The sequence below is a fragment of the Protopterus annectens genome, chromosome 13.part0, assembly GCF_019279795.1.
Source record: "Protopterus annectens isolate FY-2018-M chromosome 13.part0, PAN1.0, whole genome shotgun sequence".
NCBI classification, from domain to species: Eukaryota; Metazoa; Chordata; order Ceratodontiformes; family Protopteridae; genus Protopterus; species Protopterus annectens.
In genome coordinates this window covers 930,164,887-930,182,948 of record NC_056747.1, presented here as the reverse complement: position 1 = coordinate 930,182,948, position 18,062 = coordinate 930,164,887, and the positions used below count along the sequence as shown (strand labels likewise).

Sequence of the window (18,062 nt, the reverse complement as noted above, 5' to 3'; positions counted from 1 at the left end):
ATATGAAGCAAATGCAAAATGTAGCTAAAGAACCTGCTGTCTTTATTCTTGCAAACAAAACCTGCACCTAGAGTTTAAGTGGAGCCCAAAAAACCACTGCTAATGCATTCAAAAGCCCCTGCCACTTTTTAGAAGGAAACAGTGAGTTACAGGTCTTGCAGTATGTAAAAACAGAAAAAAAGCACAGTTGTGTAAATAAGCCTACCATAATATTAAGTGTTCTACTAGATATCTGTTTCAATAGACTAAGCTATTTGAGGTATATCCTGCCAACGACGTGTGTATTGGTCAACTTACCACAACTTTATGGCACCTTCACGACACCCTAACTGCTGAGTGGTTCAAGGAGAAGCATATAAAATTAAGAAGTCAGGGCACAAAAGCTTCAAAGTTTTTGTTGCCTAAAAAAGGGAGGCTAGAGCTGCTCTGGTAGCACAGTGGGATAAAACTCTTACTATGGCCAGTCAATCCAGGTTTGATTAGTAGCACAAATGACTCTCGGAATGACAGGAAAGGATAGGAGTTACCATCCTGGGTGGGACAGCATTTGTCCAAAAACACTCCCTTCGGGAAGGCATGGCCCAAAGAGGAGAGCTGCCCTTGGATGTCATCAATGAGCGTGAGAGACGGGATAGGGAATATAAAGCAACCATCTCCCAGGACGGATGCAAAAATGGGTAAACCCCCAGGGGACACCCTAGGACCCATGATTGGCCCCAGTAATACTGGAGTACATCGGGGGGGGGGGTAAGCTGGTAGATCTGGCATGGACATGGGGCACTGAGTGCCATGATAGTTAGATGATGTCCAAAGGGAGACCAAAAAAAAAATTTAGAGAGAGGCTACAGCACTGAAAAGTATATGTAGGAAAGGAAAATAGGGCATACATACAAATTTAAAAATATATAGAGGAGCACAAAAATCCACACTCTAGCAATACACCACAAAAAGAACGAAAGAGGGTATATGGAGGGAGGAGACATCTACTGCAATCTACTGTTCTGGTATCTTAACTAATACAACTGTACTATGCTCAATGTTCAGATTACTGTTGTACTAGCATAAGTTATTTGGCTAGACTACCAAAGCTTCTGACGAATAGATGGGTGGAAGGAATTCAGGAGTTCATGAGCCAAGAATGGTCGTAACAAAGACTGTATCAGACCTGGAAAAGAAATTCAGTTTATAACAGAATGCACAGCTGCCTTCAGCTGCGGACTGCTGGACACCCACTGAGCACCCAATTGAACAGCTGTTAATGGGGGAAGACAAAAAAATAAAACAAGCTTATATCTTGGCAGATGTTAAAAAACGCAGTAATTGTCATTGCTTTCATAATTTTGTCTTATTTTTCACACCTACTTACAAAAACACTTGTTTATAGCTGAAGCCAAGGGCATTAGCTTAGACATTAATACTTGTAAAACTGAATCTCAGTTCTACATATAATATAAATCAGTGCACCTTTACACCCCACCCACCAGCCCAAGATCACAGCATATTAACATTAAACTATTTTTGTCCAGCCTTTTTTCTCTTCTTATACCTGCAAAGCCTACATTTCTAACTAAAAAAGTTTTAAGTGTTTAATACCTGTAATACAGGCAACAGTCACTGAAAAGTCTCACCCACATTTAAAATCTCTCAACTACACAAAATTGCTTTTCTTTATATAACATGCAGTTTGTATCCCAAAATGTTTTATACAATTAGTAATAACAAAAATTGTTTTACATAGTTACTTTCATAGGTTCATAGGTTCATACTAGGCTATCTGCCCGAGGGCATTTACAAGCCTAGCCCATAGTTTTGTGGCTTACGCCACCCCTTTAGTATGGGGAACTATACCCATTATTTTGCTGTGCCTCTGTCGAGCAAGGTAATCCCTGGGGTATATCTGCGATCTCCCATCCATTGGTCAAGATTTCTCTTGAACAAGGCCGGCGAGGTGCTCTGCCTCACATATACCGGGATTTTATTCCACAGCATAGGGAGTCTTTGGGTGATGAATCTATCCCTCCAGCACGTCCTATTAATAGCCGTGTCGAGGTTTAAGTCTCCCGCCCTTGTGGCTCTGACGGATCTAGATTTTTTGAGGTGAAGCATATTCATCAAATCTGGGTTTGACATGGCCTTGTACGTTAGGCAAAGGTCACCTCTGAGCAGCGATGTTTACTGAATAGAGCTGGAGTTCTTTCAGTCGGGCAGCATAGGACAGATGTTTGAGACCCTTTATCCTTTTGGTGAGGAACTTTGTGGCCTCTCCAGCTGCTGCAAGTGTCGGGTCAGATACATTCCGAATGGGGCATTGTACTCAATCATTGGTCTGATGAGTGATGAGTATAGGGAGACTATGACCTCCCTTGATCTAGATGAGAATCCCTTCATGATAAGGTGGGCAATGTAGAAGGTCTTCCTAACTACTTTAGCTACATGGGTGTTGAATGACAGACTACTATCAACCTGGGTCCCCAGGTCCCTGATAACTTCTTCTGTGCTCAGTGGATTGCCACCTATTTGGTAGCTAGGTAACCTTGTTTTTCCCGAAGGGTATGACTATGCATTTTTTGGCATTTAACTTTAGGCCATGGCTCTGGCACCAGTTATCTGTTTCTGTGAGACCCTTCTGAAGGATATCTGTGTCAGATGTGTTTTCTACTATGGCCCAGTTTGCAGTCATCTGCAAACTTTGTCAGCCATAACCCTCCTGTGTTTGCTTGTACTGGAAAGTAGATGCCAAACAAGAGTGGGCCCAGGACTGAGCCCTGTGGTACACCACTTGTGACAGGCTTTGAGTCTGACATGGCGCCAGCAACTCTGACCCTGTGGGTTCTGTCACTCAGCCAGTTTGCAACCCATCTTGTGATATATGGGTTAACATTTAAGCTGATGAGTTTTTCAATGATACCCGAGTGGGTATTGTATCAAGGCTCGCCAGATCGAGGTAGGCTGTATGGACTGCCTTTCCCTCATCAATGGCTTTGGTGACTGTTTCGAAAAAGTCAACCAAGTTTAGAAGGCATGATCTGCCTTTGACAAAGCCAAAAGTACAGTTTTGTACCTACCATAAATGTAGATGTTCGAAGATCCACATTGCTGCAGTCCTTACATATGGGTAGTCCGCTGTCCTCGGTCGGCCCGAATATCAAAGTATTAGGCTGACGTCGGTCAAGGCGCTTAAGACTGACATCAGGACGTCAGGGTACAAATGCGCATGACCGACATCATATCCTCAGTCTTTTCTTGCCCCAGATGTCAGAAGACCCTAAAAAGAAAGGCCAAAACCAAAAGACAGCAAAAAACAACCAACCGCCCCTGCACTAATCATATTTACGATATTTACAATATTCACAACCCAAACCACACAACCGCCTCTAACTACAGAGGGGAAGGAGGAGGAATTGGACTGCAGCAATGTGGATCTTCGAACATCTACATTTATGGTAGGTACAAAACTGTACTATGTTCTTCATCTCACATTGCTGCAGTCCTTACATATGGGTAGAATCCCAAAGCAGAGGTAAGGGAGGATGGCAAAATTATAAAGCATTAGGAGCTGCCAAAATGCCCTGTAAAATTGCAGTGGCAAAACCAGCCCTAGATTTAGAGTAAAGTGGAAGGTGGTAATGCTTAGAGAAAGTATGCACTGAACTCCAAGTAGCTGCCTCCAAAATATCTTTAGTAGCCACCCCTTAAAAAGCTGTAGAAGTGGCAGTAGCCCTAGTGGAATGAGGCCTAATCCCAGCTGGAATCTCCTTACCATGATGGGAATAACATAAAGCAATACAAAAACCAATCCACTTAGAAATAGTTTGTTTTGAAACAGGTTTGCCCTGAGAACCCAAAGCAAATGAAACAAATAACTGCTGAGACTGCCTGAACCCTTTAGTTCTGCTCAAATAATATCGCAACTGCCTGTGTATATCCAAAGTGTGTAAAATCTTTTCCCCTTTATTTTGGGGTTTGCATAAAAAGTAGGCAAATGAATAGCTTGGTTTAAAGCCACACTAGAAACCACTTTAGGCATAAAGGAAGGATTAGTACGCAAAGATACCCTATCCTTATGGAAAATTAAGAAAGGCTCAACCGCCATAAGGGCCTGTAATTCAGAAACCCTTCTCGCAGAGGTAATGGCCAACAAAAAAGCAGTCTTCCATGATAAATATTTCAACTCGGCAGTAGCTGCAGGCTCAAAAGGTTGTAGAGTGAGTTTCTCCAACACAAAATTGAGATCCCAAGCAGGAGTAGGAGCTCACGTGGGGGTCTTATATTCTTTGCCCCTCTAAGGAATTGCTTAAACAAAGGATGAGAAAACAATGGTGGGTCACAGTCATAGTGAGCAGAAATTGCTGCAGCATGAACCTTAATAGAGGAGAAGGACAAACCTTTGTCCAGTAACTCAGTAAGGTATTGAAGAGCCACACTTAAATTAGGCTTAGAAACATCAAAGTCCTTTGCTGTACTCCAAAATAAAAATCTCCTCCATTTATCTGTACACTTTCCTTGTACTAGGCCTTCTGGCCTCCAAAATAACATTCAAAACTTGTTGTGGAAACTGAGACCCTCCAGGGTTTAAAACAGAATATGCCAGGCTGTTAGATGTAGAGAGTGAAGTTTGACATTGAGTAAATGACTGTTCTCCTGAGACAGCAGGTGAGGAATCGAAGGCAAAGGCCATGGAGGCTCCGTGCCAGACTTCTCAGTAATGGGTACCAGTGCTGTCGAGGCCAATCTGGAGCTATTAAAATCATGTTTGGCTTGTCCTGTCTGACCTTCAAGAGTACCTTTGGGAGGAGAGGCAGAGGTGGAAAGGCATACACATGAAGATTGCTCCAATTGAATGAAAGAGCATCCACTTTCCAGGCTGTGGGATGAAACCTTCTTGTGCAAAACTTTGGCAGCTGGTAGTTTAGTGGAGAAGCGAACAGATCTATGTCTGGAGTTCCCCATAACACTGTCAATTTCTGAAATACATGAGGATCGAATTTCCACTCGTGGGGATCCATAATTTGTCTGCTCAACACATCTGCTAAGGAGTTCTGTGCTCCTGGCAGAAACCTTGCCTGAAGATTTAGCTGTAAACTGAGAGCAGTCTCCCACAAAATCATTGCTTGTCTGCATAGAGGATAAGAATGCGTTCCCCTTGCTTGTTGATGTACCACATGACAGTTGTGTTGTCTGTTAGAACCAACACCTGCCCTGGAAGAAGTAAATCCTTGAAAGCTATTAATGCAAACTGGACTGCTAACATCTCCTTCAAGTTGATATGTAGATGTTGAAGTCTGGCAGGCCACGTGTCTTGTACCCATTTTCCATTCAGATGAGCTCCCCAAGCTTTGTCTGAGGCATCTGTCGTTAGAATCTGACTCGCCTCTGGCCGGGTCACAGAGAGTCCCTTGTTTAGGTGACATTCCTGAGCCCACCACAAAATTCCTTTTGAATGCAAGGTATTATCTGAATGACAGTGTCCATATCTTGGCAGTGCTGTGTCCATACATTTTTGAGATACCATTGTAGCTTCCTCATATGCAGTTTGGCATTGGGAAGTACCAGAATACAAGATGCCATGAACCCCAAGGCTTGAAGGACTGTCCTTGCAGTCAGCCTGGACTGACGAGACAATTGATGGAAGTAAAGAGAAAGATTCTTTTGTTTGTCCGGGGTCAAAAGGCCATCTGGGATGCTGTATTCAGTCTCACACCCAGAAAGCACATGTCCTGAGAGGGTACTAGACTGGACTTTATTTCGCTCACAGAATACCCCAGGCATCTTAACACTGCTATCACATACTGTAAATGATGAAGAAGTTCGTCCTTTCCTTGGGCCAGAATCAGGCAATCGTCCAAATAAGGATAGATTTGTATTCCTCTTAGCCTGAAGAAAGCTATCACTGGAGCCAGAACCTTTGTGAACACTCTGGGCGCAGTAGATAAGCCAAAGGGCAATGCAGAGAACTGATAATGAGAAGTCCCAGCTCCAAAACGCAGATACTTCCTGCAACTGAGCCTGACAGGAACATGAAGGTAAGCCTCCTTGAGATCCAGAGTCACCATCCAGTGATCTTTGCCCAGCAGAGGTAAAAGCTGTTGTAACGTCAACATTTTGAACTTGGGAATGTCCAGATATGTGTTGAGGATAGATAAATCCAAAATTGGTCTCCACGTGTTCCCTTTCTTTGGTACTAGGAACAGGCGAGAATAAAATCCTAGGCCCACTTCTGGCAGAGGGACCGGTTGTATGGCCCCTATTTGAAGTAGCAGAGAAATTTGTTTGTGAGCCTCTAGTCTTTGCTGAGGAGGAACGTCCGGCATGCCTTTGAAAGGAGGCAAGGTATGGAAATAAAACTTGTAACCTTGGTGTATGATATCCAATACCCATCTGTCTTGGGTAATCAAATTCCAATTTTCCTTGAAGAGTGCCAACCTTCCTCCCAAAGGTGCTGCCAGGCAAGAAGGATCTGGCAGCTGAAAAGGTAGGTCATTGGGCCTGTTTACGAAAGGACTGGCCCCTGCCCTCACCAAGATTGTGCAGGTGAACTCCTGTTCTAGGTCTGAAAGAACTCTGAGCTCTGCCCCTACCACGCCTAGATCTACCCCTAGACTGAGAATCATAAGAAGGATACGTCCACCCCTTAGCAGGCCAATTCCTACTAAACTTCGGAGGCTGAACTTGCAAAAAATCTTTAACAGCCTGCATAGACTTAGCCTTGTCTTCCATTTTCTTCAAGACTGACTCCACAGGTGAACCAAACAACACATCAGACTGTAAAGGAGCATCCAAAATCCTTGTCTTAACATGGTCAGATAAATTCTGATCCCTCAGCCAGGCGTGCCTGCGAAGAACTGAACCAGTGGCAGCCACCCTAGACGAGGCCTGTACAGCATCAAAACCACATTGTAAAGAATGCTTACCCACATGTTCAGAGACATGCACCAAATCTTGTAATTCTTTACACTCAATGCCTTCCGCCAGACCATCCACCTTAGACTTCAATAGAGAAAGAAGATAGTTTTGATATTTCAACATATGAAACTGGCAATTCAAAGCCCTCATAGCTAAGGTAGAAGATGTATAGACTTTCTTTCCCCATCTATCCAAAGCTCTGGCCTCTTTATCTGGAGGAACCGGATTTTTTACAACAGAGGCCTTGACACCCTTAGGTCCCTGACTAACAGTTTCTGGGTCCGCCCTAGGACTCTTATAAAGATATTTATGAGCCTCAGGCACCCTGTAATACCTATCCGGTTTAACAGGAGCAGGAGGCAAAGAATCAGGATTAAGTGAAGCCTCTGCAAACACATCTTCCACAACATCCAGAACAGGGGTATAGCCAAGGGCCTATGCTGGGGTAAAAGCAAAATTCCCTAAGCCTTTTCCTGGAATCAGAGAAGTCCTGACCTTCCCACTTAAAATGTTCCCTCATGGAATGAAGAGTCTCTGAAAAGAAAAATCCTCTGGAGGAGAAGCAGAAGGAGTAATCATCTGCATCAGAATCAGAATAAGGAGAGTACTCCTGCAAGTCTTCAGCCAAGACTCTGAAACATCCAAGCCTGCTCAAAACTCCCCAACTCTGGCTCCACCCTAGGCCTCTTATCAGGAGGGGCAAAGAACCTCTAATCAAAGTAATCAAATCTTCTGCCATTTTAAGCATGTGCTTCTTGGGCACAGACCCTGCTGAACTAGGAGTGACACCAACAGAAGCTAAACCTGGCCTGCCTCTGGGAGAAGCCTTGGAAACAGAAGGAGAGGGCCTAACCACCCTAGGAAGGGAGGGGAGTACAGTAACCTGAGAAGCCCCTTCAGCCTGACCTGCCTCCTGAGAGGCCACATCCTGCAATATCAAAGTCTCCCCTGGGACTCCAGAGAAGCCTCCGCCGGAACCACCGGTTCCACTGACGCCTCTAAAGAACCGGCGTCCGGAACGGACGACTCATCTTGCCTGGGTTTAACTGCTTTGTCTTTGCGCTTCTCAAGAAGCGGGCCGGAGAATCCGACGGCATATTATAATTGCACCGCTTCAAGACCAGCCTAGCACAATCTAACCTTCGCTTAATAGTGCGCTTATTGAACCTAGCACAAAAGCAACACCCAACAACGTCGTGCTCAGGCCCCAAACAAGGAATACACAAAGAATGATAATCCCTATGCGGTATCTGTTTCCCACAAGAAATACAGTTATTCACTTTTTCTGACATCCGGTAAACCACTGAGGCAAGAAAAAACTAAAATATTCTAACGGGTACTTAGCCAACTTTGATTCGGTCTGAAACTCCGAACTCGAAAAATTTCAGAACGCCGAACGGCACTTGCAACGCTGCTTCTGCATCGGACCATGCGGCAAAAAAGACTGAGGATATGACGTCGGTCATGCGCATTTGTACCCTGACGTCCTGATGTCAGTCTTAAGCGCCTTGACCGACGTCAGCCTAATACTTTGATATTCGGGCCGACCGAGGACAGCGGACTACCCATATGTAAGGACTGCAGCAATGTGAGATGAAGAACATCTGGGATGGATCCAAAGTCTGCAAATTCCCTATGTCTTTATTTATGAGGTCCATTATGATCCTCTCCATGGCTTTGCAGATAAGGCTTGTCAAGCTAATGGGCCGGTAATTTCCAGGGTCGGTGGAGGCACCGCCTTTGTGAAGTGGGACCACAGTTGCAGTGCGCCACTCCCTGGGTACGTATCCAGAGGTAAGACTATGATTAAACAGCTGTCCTAGCTGTGGGTTTAATTCCTCATTGAGTTCGTTGAGCACACAGCCGGGGACACCATCAGGTCCCATGGATGCTGTGTTTTTTGCTTTGGAGAGAGCAGTTCTCACTTGGGCGTTGGAGATGTTTGGGGGGCTGCAATCGCTTGGTATAGATCTCTCTCCTTTTGCGGGGGAGGGGGGAGAGAAGTTTGCACTGAACCTGTCAGCCAGTATGTTGGCAATGTCTGTAGGATCAGTAATCTTCACATCATTTTGAACTAGTTCTGAGCATATCTGGGAGTTTCCTCCCAGGTTTCTAACATAGCTAAAGAAGGCTTTATGATTGTCTTTTGAGTCTTTAGCTATTTTTCTCTCAAAATTTGCTTTGGATGATTTTATGAGAGCTCTTAATTTTTTACTTATAGTGATCAAGGGTGTCTTACCTTTTAAGGATTTTGCTCTATCTTGTAGTAGCTTCCTCCTTTTGTTGTAGAGTTTGTTTATGGCTGGGGTCCACCAGACTGGACGCTTGCCTTTGGTACAAAGAGTCTTTGTTTTGCTTGGGATTGCCTTATCCATGCAGTCCTGCAGGTGCTGGTAGAAGGCATTTGTCAGTGATTTCCCCCTTTTATTGTCCTTCTAAACATTGACGACAAAATGGAGTATATGGTTTACAATGCATCCACAAGTTTAACAAAAAATCCAGTCTTTCAGCTACTTTTTCTTGCAAAGCTATACTTCACCAATGTGAGAGATGCTATAGTCTCCCATTTATTCATTAATTTCAGTGTTGCTGGTCGTCTTCCTGTTCATTTCCATCTCCCAGCACCAGACTCTGGTTCACATCTAAGGTACTCTTGATTCAGTCAACTCCTGTGCTTTTTCGTCAAGCATTTTCCTTTGGAACAGTTGAAAAGGTTTCGCTAGCAAAGTCTCTCTCTATGAACTTTACTAAAGAAGAATGAGAAACAGAGTGCCCTTCTGCTTACTGTCAGAAGAATGAGAAACAGCACCCCTTCTGCTTGCTGACACACATTTTGCTGTATAAACCTTATTTCCTCCTTAGCCTGTTCTGTGTCAAAAGAGGTCTGATCCTCCAGGAAAATATATGCTGAAGACAGATGGATACAGAAGCCTGAACCTCTCCCCTGCCTCTTAACATTATTCCTTGACTGATAGGATACATTTGCTTCTCTTCTGCCTGGTGTACAGTGAATAATAATGTTCTACAAAACACTCTGCTGTCTCCAGCTTTTAGTACTTTTACTCTTCTGGCATAGTTTTGTCAGGATCCTGCATCCCAGTTCATACAAAATAATTTCCATAGTTAATTTGCTCATTTGATATTTTTGACAAGAATACTCTTGTAGGGAACTTTTAAAGTCTAAACGACCAAGTGTAAACCACGGAGGGTGAAGTCGCTCCCACAACAAGGTGGGATCTAAAAAAAAGTATCCAAAATTAGCAACAAACTACCAGTTAAAAGCAGGTACATTTATTGTACAGTCCATCAGAGGCTAAAAACACAAGCGAAATAGAACTTAGCGTTTTTGTCCCTTGTAGTAATGGAACTTCATCAGAGTTCTAAATAAATTAAATAGTTCATAATTTATACTGAAAATTTGGTCCACCTCCCAGAATAAATTAATCACAATTATGTGGAAACACATAATGAATTAAAGTGACACAGTGTCATCACATAAAAAAAGTTATGTACTCACCATAACATTCCAACTGTGTTGTCCATTTTCATTCTTCAACCAATGGGACTTGGACCTAACTTGGCTGTTCTACTAGTTCACAGCTGCAAAAAAACTCTTGAGCTCCCTTCCTACTCATAATGCTCTAAAGCCCAACCTCTCTCAGATCCTTCCACAGCTTGAGAAAGACAGAAAATATAAAACAATAATGACACTAAAAGCCATTGCTATAACTGGAGTTCAACATAAGGGACCAGAGATGTCCCTGTAACACTCATTCCACCAGAAGACATCAGAAAACGGCAGGAGGCTGGATGGGTTGGGGGGTGAGGAAGAATGAAAATGGCCAACACAGATGGAACATTATGGTGAGTACATAACTTCTTTATCTGATTACGTCAATTTTCATTCATTCCTCAACCAATAGGACAGAGTCACCAGCTACCCAAGTCCTTGGCTGGACTCTAGGGAAGGATATTCCCTGAGTATGATCGAGCCAATGGCTCCTCTTCCCCTCAAGACCATGTCCAATTTGTAATGAGTGATAAAGATATGGGGACTGCACAGAGTAACAGCTGCACAAATATTGTCCAGGGATGTTCTGGGTTGCAAGACTGTGGAAGTAGTCATAGATCTGGTTGAATGAGGCTTAAATGCTTTCGTCAAGGGAAAATCTGATTTATTGTAAATAAAAGAAATGCAATCTGTTAGCCGTTTAGATCAAGTTATTCTAGCAACTGGTTTCCCCAACTTATTAAATGCAAAGGAAACAAAAAGTTGGTCCGAATTTCTAATCTTTTCTGTTCTGTGCAAGTAGAAACGCAATTGTCTATGAACATCCAGTAAATGTAACAAGTATTCTTCCCTTATTTGTGAAGATGGGAAAAGTATAGGCAGGTGAGTGGCCTGATTAATGTTGAATTCTCACACCACCTTAAGCAGGAAAGTGGCACTGATACGCAAGAAGGCCCTGTTCTTGTGAAAAATCAAGTATGGTGGTTTGGAAGACAAGGCTCATAAAGTACAGTTGTGTACACCTACCATAAATGTAAATGTTCGAGTGTCTTCACTGTTGCAGTCATGACTGTAGGGTTCTCCCCTGCCGGCAGGCAGCCCTCGGTCGGCCAGAATCCCAAAGTCTGGGTCCGGCGTCGGCTGTTCAACCATGCTCCCTGACGTCAGAGCGCCAGGAGTACAAAGCTGACAGCCGACGCCATCTTCTCCAGTTTTTCTTGCCCCAGATGTCAGGAGTCCCAAAATGATAAAGGTCCCATACCCTTTTTGCAAATACACCTCAGAAGAATGGTGAAAAAAGGAACCATAAAAAAGTAAAAATAAGAGGGGACAGATGGGAGGGAAACCCAGACTGCAACAGTGAAGACACTCGAACATCTACATTTATGGTAGGTGTACACAACTGTACTATGTTCATCGTGTTTCACTGTTGCAGTCATGACTGTAGGGTAGAATCCCAAAGCTGAAAGAAAGGGAGGTGGTCATAAAGAAGAAGGGGTGGCTAAAAGGCCCTGCAAGACTGCAGAGGCAAAGCCTGCCCTAGACTTAGAGTAGAGAGGTAGATTGTAGTGCTTAGAAAAAGTATGCACTGAACTCCAAGTTGCAGCTTCCAAAATGTCTTTGGTAGGAACTCCCGTGAGGAAGGCCGCAGAAGTGGCAGCAGCTCTGGTGGAATGAGTCCGTATACTCCCTGGGATTTGCTTTCCATGGTGTGAATAACAAAATCTGATTCCATGAGCAATCCATTTAGAAATGGTCTGTTTTGAAATGGCTTTACCTTGGGAACTTGAAGCATAAGAAACAAACAATTGTTCTGATTTTCTGATGTCCTTGGTTCTGTCCAGGTAAAATTGTAATTGTCTGTGTACATCCAAGGAATGTAAGATCCTTTCCCTTTATTTTGAGGAGTGGGGAAAAAGTTGGCAAGTGGATAGTTTGATTTAAAGCCACTTTGGAAACCACCTTAGGCATGAAGGTAGGATTAGTCCTCAAAGACACCCTGTCTTGATGAAAAATAATATATGGTTCCACAGCCATAAGAGCTTGTAACTCTGAAACTCTCCTGGCAGAGGTAAGGGCCAACAGGATAGCTGTCTTCCAAGATAAAAACTTGATGTCAGAAGAGGCAGCAGGCTCAAAAGGAGGCAAGGTTAGTTTTTCCAAAACATAGTTGAGATCCCAAGCAGGAATGGGAGGAGATCTAGGAGGTCTTAAATTCTTAGCTCCTCTGAGAAACTGTCTCATGAGCTGGTGGGAAAAGATTGGAGGGTCAGTATTATAATGAGCCGAAATAGCAGAGGCATGCATCTTAATAGAAGAGAAAGAGAGACCCTTATGCAAGAGATCTGTCAAGTAAAGTAAAATAGAAAAAATGTTCGGAAGAAGAGGATCAGAATCCTGAGCCTGCATCCAGGAACAAAATCTTTTCCATTTTCCTGCATAAGATTTTCTAGTGCTAGGACGTCTGGCTTCTAAAATGACATCCATAACCTGCTTGGGTAGGAAAGAAGAAATCAAAGGCCCTGGATTAACCAGGCCGCCAGGCTGAGAGTGCTGACATGAGAGTGTAGAACCTGACCCTGATGTTGGGACAGAAGGTTCGGAGACTGAGGTAAAATCCATGGGGGGTCCAGACATAGGTTTTTTAGAGTTGGGTACCAAAACTGCCGAGGCCAATTTGGGGCCAGCAGGATTATCATCTTGGGCTTGTCCTGTTTTATCTTTAATAATACCCGTGGAAGAAGAGGAAGAGGCAGAAAGGCATATCCCGAGAGGTTCCTCCAACTGAATGATAGGGCATCCACTTTCCAAGCTTCTTTGTGGAAAGTCCTGGTGCAAAAATTCTTTAGTTGATGATTGAGATGGGATGCAAAGAGATCTATATGGGGACATCCCCAGACTGCTGTTATCATCCTGAATATTTTGGTGTCTAGCATCCACTCGTGTGGATCCGAAAGGTTTCTGCTCAGACTGTCTGCCAGGATGTTTTGCTTCCCTGGTAGAAACTGAGCTTGACGGTCCAGATTGTAAGCTAGAGCTGTGTTCCATAGATCCATGGCTAGTCTGCAAAGGGGGTAGGAATGAGATCCCCCCTGCTTGTTTATGTACCACATAACTGTGGTGTTGTCTCTGTCCGTATTAGTAGTTGTCCTGGTTGTAGAAGATTCCTGAAAGCCATTAGGGCTTTCTGAACGGCTAACATTTCCTTTAAATTGATATGCAGGTGCTTGTGTTCCTTTGTCCAAAGGCCCTGCAGACAGTTGCCCCGAAAATGGGCTCCCCAAGCATAATCCGACGCGTCCGTGGTGAGAGTCTGAGTGGCAGAAGGCAGACAGAAGCGTTTCCCTTTGTTTAGAGTACACTCCCTGGACAACCAAAGAAATTCCTTTTGAAGGCAAGGCAGGACGGAGATCAGTATGTCTAAACTGTGGCAATGCTGAGACTATACACTTTTTAGGTACCACTGTATTTTCCTCATGTGTAGTCTTGCATATGGTACGAGAAGGATGCAGGAAGCCATGTAACCCAGAGCCTGCAGGAATTTCCTTGCAGATAGTTGAGTTAAAGTTGCCAAGGTTTTGAAAGTTGAAGCCAGCTATAATTGTTTCTCAGATGTCAGAAATGCCATCTGGGTTGTGGTGTTTAGAAGAGCACCCAGAAAGGTTATCTGCTGTGAGGGTGTCAAATTTGACTTTTTTATGTTTACAGAGAATCCCAGGAACTTGAGGAGGTGTTGTACAAACTCTAGATGCTGGAGTAAGACACCCTTGCTGTTTGCCTGAATTAGACAGTCGTCCAGATAAGGGTAAATTTGAATCCCCTTGAGTCTGCAGTAAGCTACTACTGGAGCCAGGCATTTGGTGAAGACCCTGGGCGCAGTAGACAATCCAAAGAGCAGCGCAGAGAATTGAAAGTGCCTCAATCCGGCCTTGAACCTGAGGTATTTTCTGCATTCCTGCCTGATGGGAATGTGTAAATATGCCTCCTTTAAATCCAAAGTTACCATCCACGCATCTTTGGATAGCATTGGAAGTAGCTGCTGAAGAGTAAGCATCTTGAACTTTGGAATTTCTAGAAAGGTGTTCAAGACTAACAGATCCAGAATGGGTGTCCATGAGTTTTGCTTCCTGGGAACTAGAAAGAGCCTTGAGTAAAAACCTTGTCCCATCTCTGCAAGTGGAACCAGTTCTATGGCTTTCATAGCCAAAAGTGCTTCCACCTGGTTTAAGGCCTCTGTCCATTGATGCTTTGGAAGGTCTGGCCATCCGCTTGGTCTTGGCAGGGTATGAAAATGGAATTTGTAACCTCTTAAAACCACATCCAGAACCCACTTGTCTTGAGTTATATGAGTCCAATTTTGATAAAAAAGAGAGAGTTTTCCTCCGAGGGGGGCTTCCAGGCAAGAAGTTCCTGCAGCCCAACAGAGGGAGTCATTGAGTTTGTTTCCTATGAGATTGTGACCTATCCTCTCCTCCCCTAGGGGTGGAAGCAGTCCACTGTCTTGGTCTATAAGAGGCTTGTGTTTGAGGCCTTCCTCTGGAGCGTCTATATCTACCCCTCTGAGGCCTGTCTGAAGTAGGAAAGGACCAATTTTTAGAAGGCCAATTCCTGCTAAATCTTGGTGGCTATACTTGTAAGAAATCTTTAACTGTTTGCATGGATTTCGCCTTATCCTCCATCTTTTTAATCACCTCTTCAGCTTTTGATCCAAACAAAACATTATGCTGAACAGGAGCATCCAATAATTTAGCTTTTACTTGTTCTGGCAAATTTTGTTCCTTTAGCCATGCATGCCTACTAATGACTGTACCAGAGGCAGCAGCCCTACAAGAAGCCTCCAAGGCATCAAATCCACAGTGTAAACCATGCTTTCCAACTTGTTCAGTGGCATGCAATAAGTCATGTAATTCCTTATCTGCACAGGCAGAAATGGAAGTAAGTTTTTGTTTTAAAACAGACAAGAGAAATTGCTGGTATTTCAGCATATGAAACTGACAGTTTAAAGCTCTAATGGACAAAGTAGCAGAAGTGTACACTTTTTTGCCCCATCTTTCTAAAGATCTAGAATCCTTTTCAGTGGGAATGGGGTTTTTGGCAGAAGCGGCCTTAACTCCCTTAGGACCCTGAGAAATGGTTTCAGGGTCAGCAGAAGGGTTCTTGTATAAAAACTGGTGGGAATCAGGAACCCTGTAATATCCATCAGGCTTAACAGGAGCAGGAGGAAAAGAATCAGGGGTTAAGTTAGCCTCCGAAAAGGCATCATCCACAATATCCAAAACAGGAGGAATAGCCAGGGGTCTATGTTGGGGAAGAAGAAGAAGAAAATCCCTTAGCCTTTTCTTAGATTCCGAATACTCTTGTCCTTCCCAGTGGAAATGTTCCCTCATTTCATACAAAGTTTCCCCAAAAGAGAAATCCTCACGGGGAGAAGCTGAAGGAAATCAGCATCAGAATCCTCATAAAGAAAGAATATTCCTGGTCAGAAGAAGAAACTGAAGAAACAGAAGCCTGATCAGGGGAATCATAATAAACATCCTGCCTTGGCCTTTTATCTGGAGGGGGCTGTGAACCCCTAATCATAGTAAGTAAATCCTCCGCCATCTTGAGTAACTGTTTCTGTGACTTGGTAGCCGGTTCAGAAGAGGCCTGTGTTGCAGTCTTTGGTTTTGAAGGAGTCTTTGCCTTTGTCTTTGGCTTTGCCTTTATAAGAAGCTGAGTAGGCCTGAAAACCCCTTCGGAAGCCGGTACCTGCACAGCGGCTCCGGACCCATCCGAAGGAGCATTGTCCGAAGGTCCTGCCATTGAAATATTTAAAGGCCTGGTTGGCTCCTCATGAGAGTCCGTTTCGGCCATCGGTTCTGAAATGGCCGACGACAGGGGCTGCAAAAGCGCCTCACTGACGACGGCCGAACCTGAAGCTGGCTCTGCTTGTGCGCTATCATCAGATTTGGACAACGGAGGCCTGTCTTTATCCTTGCGACATTTGTGAACTCCGGTAGCAGGAACTGTATCCGACGACATTTTGTAGTTAAAGAGCCTACCGAAGTAATGAAAAGCAAAATCGTACCTGCGTTTAATTGTACGTTGATTGAATCTAGCACAAAACTGACAACTAGCTACGTCGTGGTCAGGGCCTAAGCAAGGAATACAGTAAGAATGAAAATCCTTATGAGGTATTTGCTTCCCACATGAAATACAATTATTAACTTTTTCTGACATCGGAGTGGAGCAAGAAAAAAGTGGAGAATAAAGCCTTCAGACTGAAGTATATCAGGAAAAAATTGTCAGGAGTCAGGTGACCGGCACTTGCGAACTGCTATCACCGCACGGCAAGAAAGACTGGAGAAGATGGCGTCGGCTGTCAGCTTTGTACTCCTGGCGCTCTGACGTCAGGGAGCATGGTTGAACAGCCGACGCCGGACCCAGTCTTTGGGATTCTGGCCGACCGAGGGCTGCCTGCCGGCAGGGGAGAACCCTACAGTCATGACTGCAAGAGTGAAACACGATGAACATCTATGAAATTCTCCTGGCAGACATAACAGCAACTAAAAAGATGGTCTGCCATGTCAAAAACTCATATCGTATGTAGCTGCTGGTTCAAATGGAGACTGTGTTAAGGCCTGCAGTAGTAAGTTCAAATCCATTGGCAGAATCGTGTCTTTATAAGGGGTCCTGAGAAGCAATGTGCCCTTCAAAAAGGCTTTACACAACTCAGAAGAAGCTAAAAATGAATTTTGAAACCCCACATGAAAATTAGAAATGACAGCGAGTTAAACTTTGACAGTCGAAGCACTAGCACCCCTAATGAACAATTTTGTCAAAAATTCAAGAATAGAATGAACTGGAGATGAAAAGCGGTCTACCTGATTTTGAACCCAATACACAAACTTCCTCCATTTACTTCTGTAGAGCTTTCTCATGGAGAGTTTATATGATGACAGGGGAACAAAACAGTCAGGGAAGGAAAGCATAAGCTGCCTGTCTACTACCAAAATTGGAGTAACCATGCATTCAAATTGAACCAGGACAATCAGATGGGACAGTAAGTCCAGAATTGGATCCAGAATGCAAGGAGGACACAGAAGGTGACGCCACAGGAAGGGAAACCAAATTTGTGGAGTACAATAAGGGGCAATTAAGGAAAACTCTGGTCTTCAACCTGACTGCTTTCTAAAGGAATTTGGGGATCAAAGGAGCTGGGGGATAAGCATACAGGAGACTGGGGAGGCCAATCATGGAGCAGAGCACCCCTCGGTGACACCCCCAGTGGGGGGTTCAAGGCAAAAAAGCTGCTGCATTTGTTCAGGGGAGATACGAAGAGATCACAGCAAGGCTGGCCCCACTGCCAGAAGATGGTGTCTGACACTCTGTTGTTGAGGGACCACTAGTGAGAAAGTAGAATGGACCTTCTCAATTTGCTGCTATCATGCTGGACTTCCCAGGAATGTGTGTCATAATCAGAAAGTGGGTGCAGGTGGTCACCCAACCGGCACACTCTTAGGGCTTCTCGACATAAGGTGTAGGACTTGACTGCCCCTTTTTTGCTGATGAACCAAACCCCTGACATATTGTCTATTTGAACTGCAATCGTTCCAAGAGGAAGAGTCTCTTGGAATGCCTGCAACACCAACAGCACTGCCCTTATCGC

At 44.1% G+C, this 18,062-nt stretch overlaps 1 protein-coding gene across 4 annotated transcripts in view; it reads right to left on the bottom strand.

Moving 5' to 3' along the window:
* Positions 1–18,062, bottom strand: part of MLX (MAX dimerization protein MLX) — a 702,906-nt gene that overhangs the window by 413,935 nt on the left and 270,909 nt on the right. The gene's annotated exons all lie outside the window — the stretch shown is intronic.